This window comes from Haemaphysalis longicornis, unplaced genomic scaffold (genome assembly GCF_048455015.1).
Source record: "Haemaphysalis longicornis isolate Haplotype H1 unplaced genomic scaffold, Haemaphysalis longicornis Haplotype H1 scaffold_18, whole genome shotgun sequence".
Lineage (NCBI taxonomy): Eukaryota > Metazoa > Arthropoda > Arachnida > Ixodida > Ixodidae > Haemaphysalis > Haemaphysalis longicornis.
This window is the reverse complement of record NW_027526282.1, coordinates 1,540,428-1,556,574: the sequence shown is the minus strand read 5'-3', so window position 1 is coordinate 1,556,574 and position 16,147 is coordinate 1,540,428. Positions and strand designations below refer to the sequence as shown.

At 48.6% G+C, this 16,147-nt stretch overlaps 1 long non-coding RNA gene across 1 annotated transcript in view; it reads right to left on the bottom strand.

Moving 5' to 3' along the window:
- LOC144166536 (uncharacterized) overlaps window positions 1-16,147 on the bottom strand; it is a 96,721-nt gene that overhangs the window by 54,948 nt on the left and 25,626 nt on the right. Inside the window, exon 2 of the long non-coding RNA XR_013321698.1 lies at window positions 3,410-3,470. This is a non-coding gene — a long non-coding RNA (uncharacterized LOC144166536). The remainder of the gene's footprint in view (window positions 1-3,409; window positions 3,471-16,147) is intronic.

The window sequence follows — 16,147 nt, the reverse complement described above, 5'->3', positions numbered from 1 at the left end:
AACTATCTGCAAGCCTCAGGTCAAAAGAAAAGATAGAGATGGGGGGAAAACTAACTAGGTCAAGGAAAAAAGAAAACAAAGGGAGAACAAAATCAGAAAGGGAAACCACATAAACCCACACACAAAAGAAAAAGCAATGACCCGGCAACTGAAATGGCACGTGTCACCCACGGCAACATTCCTGGAACAGGCCTTTCCTGAAACTCAAAATGGAAAAGATAAAGTTAGAGTGACGTACGGGGCACAAGACACGCGAAGTAAAAAAAAAGAGAGAAATAAAATAAATAAAATTGAATTCCAAGAGCAAAGGTTGGCGAGATGAGGGCGAGTATTAAGCTAGACGCTAAGGAATAAAAAAAAAACAAATAGGTGACCAGGTACAGAGCAGAGTGAACGGTCATAGTCTTTGGATGAGGTATATGCACGAAAATGCCTAATGCTGTATTCCCGGTGAATATCGCAAGGATTCCAAGTTGCCCTTAGACGCATTAATTCCAGCCGGTTCCATAGAGTTGAATTTGTGAATTAAGTAGGATTCTCGGTATTTCCTGTCCTTAGGAGACTTAAAATTTTACTGAAGTATATATAACTTAAGGTCACCAAAATTGTGGCCTGGTTGGTTGAAATGCTGCGCTACAGCTATGGAGGATTTGACAAGAGTATCTGCCCGGTGACCATTAAGCCGTAGGCTCATAGGTTGACTCGTTTCACCTATATACTGTTTGTGGCACATTGAGCATTCCAACATATACACAATGTTGGATGAAGTGCACGTAAAACTTGAATTAATCTTGTGGACATAATTACTGGCTGTGTTTTTTACAACGCAGTCTGTTTGCAGGTGCCTACAAGTCTTGCATCTGGGGCGGGAGCAGCTGGCTATGACTGGTTGATTTGAAAGCCCTGTTTTAGCATGCACTAAAATATCTTTTAGATTCCTGTTTCTCCGGTAGGTAACCCTTGGTGCTTCCGGGAAAGTCTTTTTAAGTCGGTCGTTACTGGCTAAAATGGGGTAGTACTTCCGCAGTATATTGTTTACGTTTGGGAGGGTGTTTGAAAATTTAGTTATTAGGGCAGGTGTCCTGGCGCTTTCGTTTTGCCCCTGTTTGTTGAGAACGTCATCCCTTTTGAGATTAGACACACGTTGGTACGCCTGATCGAGCGAGCTTTTGGGGTGGTTCCTGTTCATAAGGGTGGCCTTGAGTTCGTCTAGGGGCTCTACGTAGTCACTGTCATCACTGCATACTCTTCTAAGCCTGGTGGCTTGTCCTACAAAGATCCCTTGTTTGCAGTGCCTGGGGTGATGGCTTTTATAATCTAGGTACTGCTGCCTGTCTGTTGGCTTTCTAAAAAGCGTGGTTTTAAGTTTACCGTTGTCTAGAATGACGGTAGTATCTAGGAAGTTCACTTCTTTTTCAGAATACTGGCAGGAGAATTTAATAGTCGGATGCGAAGAATTGAGATGGGATATAAACGTTTCTAGAGTTGCGCGACCGTGTTCCCAAATCATGAAGATGTCGTCTATGTAGCGGAGGTAAACCTGAGGTTTATGCGGAAAAGAGCTTAATAGGGTAGCTTCAAGTTGCCCCATGAAGATGTTGGCATAGGTCGGTGCAAATGGAGTACCTATGCTAGTTCCAAAAACTTGCAAAAAGTAAGAAGAGTGAAATTCAAAATAATTGAGAGTTAGAACTAGTTTTAACAAAGTTATGTACATTTCTGGTGCATATTGGTGCGGGTTCACTGATAGAGATTTTGAAATCGCTTCAATTCCTTCGGCGAACGGAATGTTTGTATACAATGCAGCAACGTCAAGAGTAACAAGGAGGGTTCCAGTGGGTAGGCGACCGCCCATATTTATCTCTTCTATTATGCGGAGGAAGTGGGGGGTGTCCTGAACGAATGAAGGAAGAAGAGCCGGAATGTCGGATAGGTGATGATTCAGAAACAGAGATAGTGCTTCGGTTGGGGTATTGTTATTCGAAACTATGGGTCTGCCAGGAATGTCGGAAGTGAACAATAATTCTACGGGGACTTAATGGACTTTTGGGAGGAGGTAAAAACGTCCTGCATGCTTATTATTCGGTTTCATGAAATTCAAGTCAGTAGTCGTTGTTAATTCTCTCGATCGTAGATCTGCGAGGCTCTGAAGAATTTTTAGGCTGCATTCCTGGCTCGGATCGTTATCTAAGGGCTTGTAGTGGCAAGGGTTATTGAGCTGCCTATAAGCTTCATCTTTGTATTTTCCCATAGGTAAAACAACTACATTGCCACCTTTGTCGGCTGGCTTTATGAATATGTCGGTTCTGGCTGATAGACAATTCAGGGTAACTTCTTCCGACGGAGTTAGGTTCTTGCGCTTGTTTGATCGCTTAGTTGTTGCCAATATTTCTCTTGATACTGATTTTAAGTACAGATCCAATTCTGGAGATTGATCTACATCTGGAGTCCAAGTGCTAGGAGGGTGGAGGGTGCGTTCGTTAATGTCAGGTTGGTCCTGCTTCTCCGAAAAAAACTCGCTTAGTCTCATTCTCCGAGAAAATTCAGTGAGATCTTTGTGTAACTCGTAACAATATATATAGGAAATGAAGGGCTCGTAGAAGTAAGACAGAAAGAAGGGTTGGCAATCAAGAAAATCTAGGACAGCAAAGGGGAGAGTGTGGTAGGTCATAGAAACGGATAAATAACTGGGAAAGACCGAGAGAAGGTGGAGAAAAGATTCCCACCAGGGGCATATATATATATATATATGTATATATATATGTATATTTATATATATCTGAGACTAAAGCAAGTCTCTTTGCTGAAACGTTGGCAACAATCATGCTTTTACCTTGTTCGACGTTTTCTTCTCTTGTATATATATATATATATATATATATATATATATATATATATATATATATATATATATATATATATATAGATCTATATACACATATATGTAGGTATATATTTATATATTAAAGTTTGCTTTAAGTACTGTGGCCGACCAATCCTTTTTTGATCGAGAAGTCCATCCCCTGCTGGGGTATAAGACACCGACCTACCGCTATAATTTCCAGTGCGTGAACGTGCCGCACGAGTCAAACTCTCGCTGTGGTTCACCTTGGATGGTTGTCTCTCAATCCTTCGCCGCCAGACTCAGTTTTCCTGTTATTACACCCACTTGAAATATATAAAAATTGCAAAATTGGCACAGGAAAATACCCGTTGTTTTCCCGGTGTGATCCTTTTTCCTTATTGCCATGCCCAATACTTGTCTTGCAGCTACAACCAACCAATTCCTTGTGTGGCTGCAGCTTGCAACAAAGTATTGTTATTTTTACTTCTTAAAACGTAAGTCAGATGCCATCAACAATTATTTTTGCCCCACTATAAAAATCACTTTTCTGTAAATTCATCTCACCATCAGGATGCATGAAAATAAGAGGCCCGGTCCCTTCATGTTGTGCGTAAAAGAAGGTGTGCTGTAAAAAAGCAGAAACATTTAAATATTGCGATTTTAATAATATAAAGTTTTTACACTCCGTGATTTATTTTTCGGAGAATTTCCAAAATCAATAAAAATAAAAGAACGACCGCACTTAACGCACCTGACTCGGTTTAGGAACACGCGGCCTGCCAAAGAATATGCCACCCCAAAATATATATTAATATGCCACCCCAAAACATGATAATGATTGTCAACACCGTACTGACTGACAGGTGTTTTACCGGGCATTTGGAAGCAATTGAGTTTGTCAGGCCAGATAATAGTAGTGGGTGATACTATTAAACTGCCCACACAGTCGTTACTTAGCTAGCTCACTTTGCGAAGCCTTAAGAATTCAAGTAAGAATCTCTGTTAAATTCCCCCAAAACCACGACGGCTTAACGCCTGCCATTTACAAAAATTGCATAATTTGTTGTAGCAACCAAAAAATCGCTATAATAGCGTAACTCGTAACTGGTTGTAAGGAAATACGTTAATGTATTTGTTGGCTGTTATTACTTCACTGAAAACTTCTATGAATTCCCTGTCATTAAAGGGCAGTGGAGGAACAGGAAAAGGTTTTTTGACTAAGTAAACCTCCCCAGTTTTTCAGCGCACAGTCACGTGCACCAAAACTTTTTTCTGTCATCCGAGTTTGAAACTTGAAAGCACAGAGTAGCTGTATTTTTTTAAGGTACCTGTCCCACATACTGTCAGCTGTGGCGGAATGTGTGCTCCAGAGTAAAACAGCTGCTTGGGAATTTAAGTAACAGACATTTCGCTACCGAAGAACAATCATGGTCGAGTCATGTATAGTTCAGATGTCTAAGAACCTCAAAAGATAGCACACCGCTGCGTAGTCAGGTTTTTTCCACCACCTAAAAGAATTTTAAGGCTATGCAGAGCCGTCAATTCTTACCCTAAAAAGGCTGCCGCATGCAAAACAAAGCACTGCCACCCCTTCGTGTCATGAGCACACAGAGTGGTGTACTCTGCACCACTGTCTTGCGGCAAACACTACGTTGCGCACACGGGCAGATGCCTCAACGCCCAACTAAATTAGCACCAGAATAACTTGTTTATTTATTTATTATTTTATTTATTGGTAACCTCAGGGTAATACATTAGAGAGGGGAGTGGTTTTAAGGGGGAAAACAGCATAAAAACAGGCAGGTATTTAAAAATTACCGAGCTGGTTTGAGTAATGTAGAAAAAAATACTTAAAACTGCATTTTAGTAGCGAAAAATAGACGCGGAAGAAAAAGAAGTACACAGGACACTCGCTAGACTACAACTGAAATTTTACTTAGCGTCCGTGAAACAAAGAAAGATAACATATCACCACGACCTGCCTCTACACATCCCCACAAACGCCAGCCTATGTGTCACACATGCGCCCTCGTAGGTAGCGTGTCTCCTAGTCTGTAAGAGTGATTGAAGGGGTGCTGACACAATTATCTCCTTCCCTGTAGGTCTGAAATGCCTTGTTAATCTCGCGACTAGTTTGGTCATGTCCAGATCCTTAAACACGTGTTTTATCAAAGCCGGTATAAAATCAGGGCACCGCCTGCAATGATCGGCCCGATGGCCTCCCGCCGCAAGCGACGAAACTGCTGCACGGTGCTCTCTCAGCCTGTCGTTTAAACACCGCCCCGTCTGTCCCAGGTACCATTTGCCACAGCACAGTGGAATGCAGTAAATGCTACGGGTCTTGAAACCCAACAGGCGAGCTGACAGACGCACGTCGTAGAAGTGGTGCAGCGTTCGCGACTCCAGAGTAGTGACGTAAGGCGGGACGTCCGCCGGCGCGAGCCACCTAGCGGATGAGTACCTGAACTAAGCGTCCCTACCGTTGCCATTGGAAAGCGGGTGACGCTTTAGGCAATGTTTATTCAGCTGGCGTTTGTGCAACACACGACACGCTCACAGGCATTCCGGTTAAAACGTTGAAAAGATAGCAGACAAGTCTTCCCCACTTTCCCATTCCCTGCTCAGCAGGTGGCCTGGAGACACGCCCATTCTTATTTTCCCTACCTTCGTGGCCGCGCTGCTCGCGACTCTATCGCGCGGAGTGCGGGTGGGAGAGGGGAGGAGTGGGCGTGAACGGTAAACAGAATTCGCGATAAAAAGCAGAGGCTGAAGTTCCGTTTACACACCCTCTGTTTCTCTCCAACTAACACGACCTAGCCTTACTTCTGTGCAATGCCCCTGCGTTTTAGCAGCATGGAGAAGACTAGTTGGGTTCGCATTATTGTAGGTGCGTTTCTGGTTACACGGCACAAAGTTAGAGAGAACACACGAACCAAGGGGACAGAACAAACGTAACAATAGACTTATTTATTACAAGTGCATTATTTCCATGGTTATCATGAGGTACAGCAAGATGCCTCAATAAGAAGCTTCAAGAAGCACGAGGTCATGGGTTCAATCGCGGCGGCCACTTTTCTGACGGAGGCGAAAAGCAAAAACGCCCGTGTATAGGAGATTTCGGCGCACGTTAAAAATCCCCACGTGGTTAAAATTATTCCGGAGCCCTCCACTACGTCGGGCCTCATCGCCTGCGTTGCGTCTGCGCGTTAAACCCTACCACCAAATCAACAACCTTCAGGAACACCACTACACATGCCAGCAAACGACCCTCTCAGTCAATCGGGTGCTGCACTGCGGTATTGTGAGTGCAGCCAGTGTTTGAAAATACTTTAGTTTTCGCAAAATAACAGATGAACCACACGCGAAAATACGGAAGTCTTTCACATATCAAACGAACAGAGCGCATGCGTGAGTTCATGCTCAGTCATTCTGACCACGCCTGAAATAGACTTAATAAAACGCAGCTGATGAAGAGTCGACAAAAGGAAGGAAAAAGAGCCAAGTACGCGGGTTCGATTCTAGGGCCGCGACGGTCACATTTCTGATGGAGGCGATAGGGAAAAACGCATGTTTTTTAGAAATTTACGCGCACGTTAAAGATACCCAAGTGGTGAAAATTATTCTGGAGCTATACACTAGGGCGTGCTTCAAAACCTGTGTAGTTTCGGCGTGTTAGACCACATAATAAATCAAAAGCGTCATGCAGAGAATACCCTGCTACTCAAAAATAAAACAAATGACAAGTGTCTTTTACCAGCTTACGAAGTTTTGCCACCTGTCACCTGTGAGTTATAGTGAAAAGCTTTTCTACACATGCCCCCTGCCCTTCTATTTGTATCTTGTACACTTCCGACGTGTTCTGTCTCCCAGGAACTATTACACTTGTAATATATCAAATTATAGCAAGCTCGCACTGTTCACTTCGTGTGTCTTATTTTTTGCACCAGGTAACTTCAAGCGCACTGTAAAAAACGGAGGGGAAATTAATTTTTATGTATAGGGGGCGCAATAATACGCATCCAGGTGCCACTGCCTGGGGTCTACCGTTAGAGCAGAGAGACTGTCGCCGTAGAGAAATATTTTTGAGCTGTTTTGCTTAGCAGCTGCATTGCCACTTTGGGAGGCTACGTGGTACTCCTTGTTAAAAATATTATGAGAGGAAGAGGTGGCTGTTCGCAGCTGCCCTCAACTATCACCATCATTGAAAAGTCCCATCCGCCATTGAAAGAAATCACCCCCGTCCCGCGGTCCCCGCCTCGGTTCTTCAACAAAATGGTGCCGTGACCAGGATGAAAAGATCTACACAGTTGAAGAACGGAGTGTGCGAACCGCCTTGCAACGATGACGTGAGTGACCAAAACGATGGAACTACACTGTGATCACTGACCACGGACCGCAGGGGGACGGTACTACCGAACGAACAATTGAGGCATCGCCAGGCGACCAACGATCAAGCTGCCTCAACAACGCCACCGACTCTTAACGAACGCCTGCCGGGACCAACTGAAAAAACGACTTAGGTTTCTCGCTTACCATGACTCTACTCGGCGACCTGTAGATATTACCGACGCCAAGCATCGACATGGAGGCCCTTTGCAAACGAAGAAGCCTAGTCCGAAACGACGCCACTATACTGATCAACGACATAAAATCACGGATGAATACTGAGACACCATCAATCGGTGAGCTTATTTCGCTGAAGAAAAGCCTAATGACAAAACATGTGATCCTAAAAAAGCTGGACAGCGAGATTGAAGAACTTCTGGACTTGGATAATTTAGAGAAAGAATATGAAGCCGCCTATGAATTCGAAGATCTTATCCTGTTGACCAAATTTAGAATGCAGCGATTGTTCCCGGAATTGGAAAAGTATTGTACCGATGACTTTGTTACAACAGCCCTGAAAAAGCAGGATTGTACCGTAAACGTCAACAAATCGACTTTGGAGAACAGTCACCCTCTGAACGATAACAGCAATTTGACGGCGTCTCTGAAAGAACATCATAAGCCAGAAATCAGTGAAAAAGCTGTTTCCTTCAAGCAAGAGATTAGTTTATGGAATAGCCAAGTGGAGGCACTTGTTGGCGTTGCTCGCTCAGACGACGGCGACCCCAAAGATAAAATGGCTAGCTTACCGACCCAAAAAATGACTAATAATCGGATCAATAAGAACGCTGAGCAGGAGCCGGCCGAGCCGTCTGGTGTGCAAAGTTTTAGCGACAAGACAACAAGGTCAATGCTCAAGAAACGGCCTAATGAAGGACCACACAAACCACAGGTTGCAGAAGCACTGCAGAGCTATCGAAACCACAGAAGGAACTCTGGCTCACCCATAGAGACACCTGATAGATGACGTCACCGCAGCACGGCTTCAGAAAGAATTTCGTTTACCATGGTAGAGCGTAAGAAAGACCTGAATACCCCTATGTCCAAACGAATGCCGCGAAAACGGCCAAACTGGAAGGGCCTACAATGTGAACGCGCAACTTCCCCAAACATGGTTTCATCAAAGCACGTTACCAAATGCCGACTGATCGGTACAACGAGAAAGAAAAGAGCAGCCTCACGAAGAAGGAGCGTTCTACGCATGGAAAGAGCCAGGCAGCGCTTGAATTCCTCGACACGACAATCGATCCGACGTTCATGCCACACCAAGCGTGCACAAACACTGCCACGTCATCCAGGACAGACCACGGCAAAGACAAGCCGCGTGCGCTGGTCCAACTCCACAAAACGCATGTGCCACAGAAGGTGGAAACATAGGTGGAAGCAGAAGAATGAACTATCAATGTGCAGCTTACACGGAGATGACGTCGGTTCTGATTACAACGGACTGTTTAGTGAACTAGGGCAATAGTTTTTTGGAGTTGGCTCCAAAAGTTAACTCCTAATTTTTAGTGAACCTTTTTCAACTTATCGGCCGGCCGGGAGGATGTTAAAAATATTATGAGAGGAAGAGGTGGCTATTCGCAGCTGCCCTCAACTATCACCATCATTGAAAAGTCCCATCCGCCATTAAAACGAATCACCCACGTCCCGCGGTCCCCGCCTCGGTTCTTCAACACTCCTTGTTCAGCGTGTGCGTCTGTTGTTGTTGGCCGTAATCTGTGCGGTGTGCGGCGTCATAAAAAAAAAAGCGTCATAGGTACAGAACACTGGAGTTTGCGCGCGATTGCAGCGCCGCCTCTCGCCGCCGCTTAGCAACCTTGGGTCGGTGGATGTCGCGACCTGCCATTCAGCGCACGTAAAAAAACGCGTGCTGGGTGCGGTTCGACGTTGTGTGGCAGAAGTTTTTTAAGAAACATAGCTATAATTGCAAGTTCCCGAGTGCGAAAGGATCAAAATGCTGCAGTAAAGAATTAGTGGCAGCAACGCAGCTGCTGCGTGAAGGTTTGCCACATTCGCGAAAGGCAGCCTGCCATCGTTCTATACAGGTTCCTCGGGCAGCCGTGGAGAATAAGCTTCGCAAGAAATTGATTTTAGCATTAAGACAGCCATGACATTTTTTGTCAGTGGAATAAGTAAAACTATGAGTACGATGACAGTTTATGCGAAACGGAGACACGAAGGGCCGTAAAACTAAAACGTTTGCGTTCAATTTTTCATACACATCGCGCGCTGCGATGAATCGCATGCAGTCGCGCTTGTTGCATAACACAGGGTATTACGGCTTCCGCCTCTATTGTTTTATCAGCAGGAACCTTTCTTTTAGCGACATTCACGACACCGAATGGATGCTAAAAGGCCGCACAAGAATATGTTCTCAGCACTTCGCGGGTGATGCCAAAAGCAATGTCAAGACGGTGAATACGCATCTCGCTTACTACCCTACTTTGTTCCCCGAAGTGTATAGAGTTCGGCCACGCATTCCAAGTGAGAGCGTGGCAAGCTATCAAAGGCAAGGTTGCATTCACTCGCCCTGACTTCTTTAAGGCGTTTTACGTACTCTGAAAGTTGAGGTTAATATTGTTTAAGCAGAGGATAAGGAGGAAGAGGAAATTCTTTTTTGGAGAATACTGAATGACCTAAACCAACTGTATCACAATGACCCGCAATAAGACGACCCTAACAATACTCACAAGATAGAAGCCAAACTAAACGGATCCTTCGTGAAGACAACCGCAGCTCTGCAGCAGATTTCCAACTGTATGCAACTGTGTTTATTTTGTCATCAGCTAGTAACGTTTGGAATCCGTTGTTAATTAGTGACAACACCAACCGAGCTGAAGAATGGCAACCGAAAAAGTAACTGTACTGTGGTTGCGCGAACAGAGGACACAACGCAAACACGGTTCGGTCGGGGAGCGCCGTTGTGTACGATGTTGCCACTTTATTAGGCTGTGATAGAAGTAAAAAAGTAATACTGACCTGAATTGGCGATGTAAATAATTTTCCTTTGCAGAGAATGGGACTTCGCAACGATGTCTGTCCCATCAATTTCTTTCACGCGCGGGACGGCCACCAGTGGCCCATGCAGTTATGACGTGCCCAACATGAGCTCCTGCTTTTCCTCGCCGTTACCACAGGCTCCAACCTTACCACACGGCCTTATGTTGGTATCAGTCGAAGCCCTGTAACTTCCGCTTTCGACTGACGCCAGGATCTTTGTGCTAAGGCTACTTTCGGAGGAGAAAGTGACCGCGACCTTCTCGTAAAGGTGAGCTGGCCACGCTAGGCCTAACCCCGCCACTTCGCCTATCGGCACACCGCCAAGCCAAGCCAAGGGTGTGACACGTCGTCGTTCTTCGCTCCTTCGGTTTTGGTGATTTTACGTGTATCAGCCTTGGAACTGCTGCTTAGCTTGCTGTGATCCTCTCCAAAGACCCCTGGCCCCTCACCGACCGGTCAGTGACGACGCCCGAGGCGCTGATGCGGCCCTCGGGCCAGCGTTGCCTCATCGTCGCCGAGTAGGCCTAGCGTCCGCCGGCACCGCCGGCGCCAGAGCTAGGCGCGCCGTGGTTGCTATGGCAACACCAGGGCTACGCTCACTCTGCATGGACGCGACGCTGCAGCGCGACAGCATGGAGACTGAAACTACCGCCGTTCGACATCTTGCTGCGCCGGATCCGATGGAGGAACAACCAACTACCGTAACGGGTAATGGTGGTCCGAGTGGCTCTAAGAGGCGAGCATGTGAGCAACCATTGGGAGTGCCTGCTACGTCGACTCAGGACACATTTGTGCGTAAACGTGACAGTGCATCTGCAGTGCCTGCGGTGGCGCCCGGGGTATCGCCGCTGTACAAAGTGGCGATTAAACCACGGGAGTGCTTCAACGTGACGACTCTGCCCAACAGGGTCCTTCAAGCCACCCTGGACTCCTGCCTCCAAACCAACGGGTTCCAAGGTTTCGCCATTCACCGTCCCAACAACACCATCTCCGTGTGGGTGCGTTCGCTAGCAGATGTTGACCGTCTTTGCGGCCTGAAAGAGATCCCCCTGCCCGCCCGTACTGCAGTGGGGGTTCAAGCGTACCTCATTTCGGGCTCCGACCTTCGCAGGTATGTCGTCTTCGGCGTCGACCCCGACGAGTCACCGGAAACGCTTGCGGCTACGCTCACATGTACGTCCCACAAGATCTTGCAAGCCCGATACATGGGTCGCGGCCGAACATGCCTAGTCACCCTTCAGGGCCCGGTTTCTGCCCCAGCTCGCATCACATATTATGGTGGTATCCTGCAATTCCGCCCGTACAAGTCAGGCGTGGTCTATTGCTACCGGTGTTTTCGGCCTGGCCATATGCGTTCCTCATGCCCGCAGCCTGAACAAGAAACGGAAAACTCGCAAGAAGCTGTTAAATATAAATGTGGCATATGCAAAAAGGACGACCACGATGTTACGTCCAAGGAGTGCCCCGTTAAGCGCAAGGCTACTGAAGCTGCTCGTCGCCAGAATACTCGCGACCGCAAATCGAGACAGCAAGACGCGTCCGATGGTGGGGTTGCGACGTCTAACCGATACGCGGTTTTGACACCCACTGATGAGGAGACGTTCCCTCCGTTAAGCCTGGAGACTGAGCCCGAGGACACCCTTACGTATAAGGAAGCACTCAAGCGGGGCAAGACACGCCGGAATCGTAAGGAACATCTACATGAGCCAGCAATGCAAGCTTCTGGGGAGCTGGCAGAACTCGAAAAGCGTCTCAGTACGCTTCAGGAGGAAGTACGACGTCTTCGCCAGCGAAGAACTTTGCTCACCCGTTTGTCTGAACGGTCAGCGACCGCTGATAATCGCTCTTTTGCTGCTGCTACGCCTGCCTCACTTGCGCCACCGCCATCTGCCAAGCTACTTCAACAAGGTGGAAATTTGGGCTGGTTGGTACATTTTTTGATGAGCGAAAAAACAGCGCGAAGAACGGGACAAGGAAGGACAAACGGACGAAGGACAAACGGACGGACGAAACGGACGAAGCGCTTCGTCCGTTTGTCCTTCCTTGTCCCGTTCTTCGCGCTGTTTTTTCGCTGCCAAGCTATCTCTGATGGAACTCCTCAATTTCGTGGCGCAGCAACTGCAACATCTGTCATCGCTTTTGCTGGGACACCTTCCATCGATGCAATGATTCCGAGGGACTACAAGTTTGTGATGCAGTGGAACTGCAGAGGACTGGCAAACAAGGTGGGGGAGCTTCACTACCGTATACTTATCGGAAGACTCCCTGCCTGGGTCTTGCTCCTACAAGAAACTAATTCACTTCCTAATTTGCCTGGATTGAACGCCTATGCTTCACCGAGTATTTTGGATCGTCGGTGCAGTGCTGTGTCTGACCCACCCGGCAAAGCCGCTGTCTATGTCGCCAACTGTTACCCGCAGACTCAGGTTAACCTAGAACCGTGGTGCAATGACTGGCAGGAAGTAGTGGCCGTGTTAGTGCGCCTTCCTCACACAAAGGTAATACTAGTGTCCTGCTACGTGCGCCCGCACAGCGGGACTTCTCCGGCGTTGCGACTAGGGTGGATTCAGCATCTCCTCCGCGCGCACCCAGGGTGCACTGTGCTGGTCGGCGGAGATTTCAATGCACCGCATCCCACATGGGGATATCCGTACTCTATTGCCCGAGGAGCGATAGTGTTGGACGCGTTCACGGATGCGCATTTCGCTCTCCTCAATCCTGTGGACACCCCAACCCGTCGACAGGAGCATCCGCGGAGCCCTCCATACTCCCCCGACCTTTCGTGGTGGCTTGGAACGCGGACAGTGTCTTGGGACCGGGAACCGGACTGCTGGGGAAGTGACCACTATCCCATTCGCCTCGGTTTAGCTCCGGGTATAAAGCGCTCAAACAGTGCTTTGTAACAGTGCTTTGTCACAGACTGGGACTTGTTTCGGAAGGGCCTGAACACGTCCGTCTGTGAAGAAACCTCTGATCAGCTGCGTATGCTATGTAGTGCCCTTAGGGATGCCACGCGCACATCCTGGGTAGAGGAGAACAAGCCTGCACCAGACCTCCATCTTCTAAACCTGTGGGCAGCTCGACGCAGAGCAGAACTGGCGGCCAATAAACAGCCCACAAATACGGAATTACGGAATTCGTTGCACCGCCTCACTGCAGCCGCGCGCCGTCATGAAAAATCGCTATCCCGTCAACGGTGGTTGGACTGGTGTGCCTCACTAGGCCCATCTTCTACTAGCGCGTCTGTATGGCGCACTTTTCGTAGTATGGAGCGTGGTGGCCGCCCCCAAGACCCGGCAGCCACGGCCTGCCTTGCCTCTGGACGCACTCCGAGCCAATTTGCTCCATATGTGGCCAAGCAGTTCTTCCCGAAGTACGACCAAGCTCCACCAGCATTTGTCAGCCACCGGAGGTTGGCTGACAGGTTGGCTTCCACCGGAGGCTGGGTCGCTCCCAAGCCAGGAAGATCTTGACGGGATACAGGCTTCATTTACCATGGCTGAGTTCCTTGCAGCTATTGATAAGGCTAAACTGCGGACAGCGCCGGGCCCAGATGGTGTAACATATGAAGTGTTTAAGAACATGGACGGTCTCGGTCTGCAGTGGTTACTGGACTGGCTCAACAGTGTCTGGGCGTCCGGCGACATTCCACGTACCTTGAAACATGCCGAAGTGGTACCTATCCCGAAACCTGGGAAGCCCCCAGACCAGTTGAGTAACCTCCGTCCTATCGCACTGACATCCACCCTGTGCAAGCTACTGGAACGAATGCTCGCCACGCGCCTTTCCTGGTGGCTGGAACGATACGGATGGTATCACCCAGCTCAGATTGGGTTTCGTCCTCACCTGGGAACAGAAGATGGCCTGGACCATATTTCATCTATGGTGCTTTTAGGTGGCAGGTCACGTAAGATCCGTACGATCTTGGCCATGGACGTTGAAAAGGCGTATGACAACGTGAGCCACTCAGCTATAATCAGTGTTCTGCAGAGACTCCGCCTTCCACCAGCAGTATGCCATTTTGTCAAGTCCTTCCTTCACAACCGCTCGTTCTCTATCCGCATAGGCAAGTAACGCGTGGGACACTTTGTTTCGGAGCGAGGCGTGCCTCAGGGCTCCGTATTGTCTTCTGTGCTGTTCAACGTGGCCCTATTACCCTTGGCGTGGCAGCTGGATAGCATACCAGACACGTTTTTCCTCGTCTATGCGGACGATATCACTGTGTGGTCGATGCACGACATGTTGTCTCGTCAAGAAGCAGGTCTACATGCTGCCGTGGACATTACGTCACAGTGGTGTTCGCTTATTGGCCTGAAGCTGTCTCCGCAAAAAACCACTTACATGTCTGTCACAAATCGTAGTGGTCGAGAACGGCTGTTGCAGACACCGATATCCCTGTTCTTGAATGGTGAACCCCTTGCCGCCACTGATAATATGCGTATACTGGGACTGGAAATCAGTGCAACTGGGTCGGCATCCTCATGGGTCCGCTGCACCCGACAAAAGGCCACCAGAATGTTACACTTGTTCCGCCGAACCGGCCAGAAGTCAGGAGGTGCCTGCTCTCGAGTCATGCGTACGCTAGTGCGTGCTATCTTCCAGCCTCGACTAGTTTACCAAGCCCAGTTCCAACACCTCACCTTGCGCGACTGGGATCGCTTAGAAACTGCAAATAGAGAAGCAATGCGAGTTATCACCGGACTCCCTCGCATGACCTCTATACCGAAACTTCAAGCCGAAGCGCAACTGAACACGCTGGATGAAATCGTACATCAGCGTCGATCGGCTCGTCGTTTAAAAATTCAATCTATTCCCGCCGCGGCAGCACTTGCACACTACTACGACCGTGCTTCGCCTCTGCTACCTCGCTTAGCGGAGCCCCCTCCATGGAAGAGACCTCAAGCTACGGACAACCGGCCTCTAGGGTGCATAAAAAGCATTCACCCCCAAGAGAAGCAGGCCAACCCACCGCTCCCTTTTGACTCGCCAGAGGGCCTTCAAGCGCATGTGGACGCAGGGGTAGCCGACAGCATCCTCCACACAAGCCTTGTCTGCCCCACTATGCCATCCATCAACCAGACATGCTCGTATTTCACAGAGGCGCCACTTCCTTCTCTGTTGGCGGAGCTGGTTGCCATTCGAGATGGCTTGTGTGCTTTAGCTTCTGAGCTCGGCGCTGCCCCACCACCGCGCTTCGTGTTATACACCGATTCCACTCAGGCTGCTCGAGAGCTCCGGCGCGTCAACAGTACACTGGGCATTACATGCGAGGTGCACCAGATACTCCAATCATTCCCGTGCCCTGTTCGCGTCCTCTGGACCCGCCGGAGCACGACCACGCACGCCCTCGCCGACTCAGCCGCTCACCCGCAGCAAGTGGTGTACCCACTCCCATTTCTACAGCTCTCACTGGAAGACACCCTACTCATCAAGAAAGATATTCTTCGGCGCTCCACGCGTGCCCTTCTCCCTCCACGTGGGTCTGACCTTCCTGGCGGCTTAACCCGTCGTGAAGAGGTCATGCTTCGAAGAATCCGCCTGGGCGTCGCACTGACGCCTGCTGTGCGGGCAACGTGGACTTCTAGTCTTGCAGATCCCTCCCCGACCTGCCCCTACTGCCCTGCCCCTGTTGCTGAAGCGACATTGGAACATTTGCTAGGGACGTGTCTAGGGCTTTAATCAACCCGAGCTCGACACATGGGGCCCACAGGACATCGCTCAGGGCGACCTCCAGATATTCATCTGTGGGCGCACGGCCCACTTTACAAGAAACTGTTGGAATTTATTTCCTAAACTGCACTCTATAGTTTCCTGTAGTGCGCCCGCCTCACACTGTGTGTCTTTCTTTCTTTCCTTTTTTTTTTGCTTTCCTTATTTGTCGTTCCCCTGTCCTGTTTTGTCTATTGTTTTCCT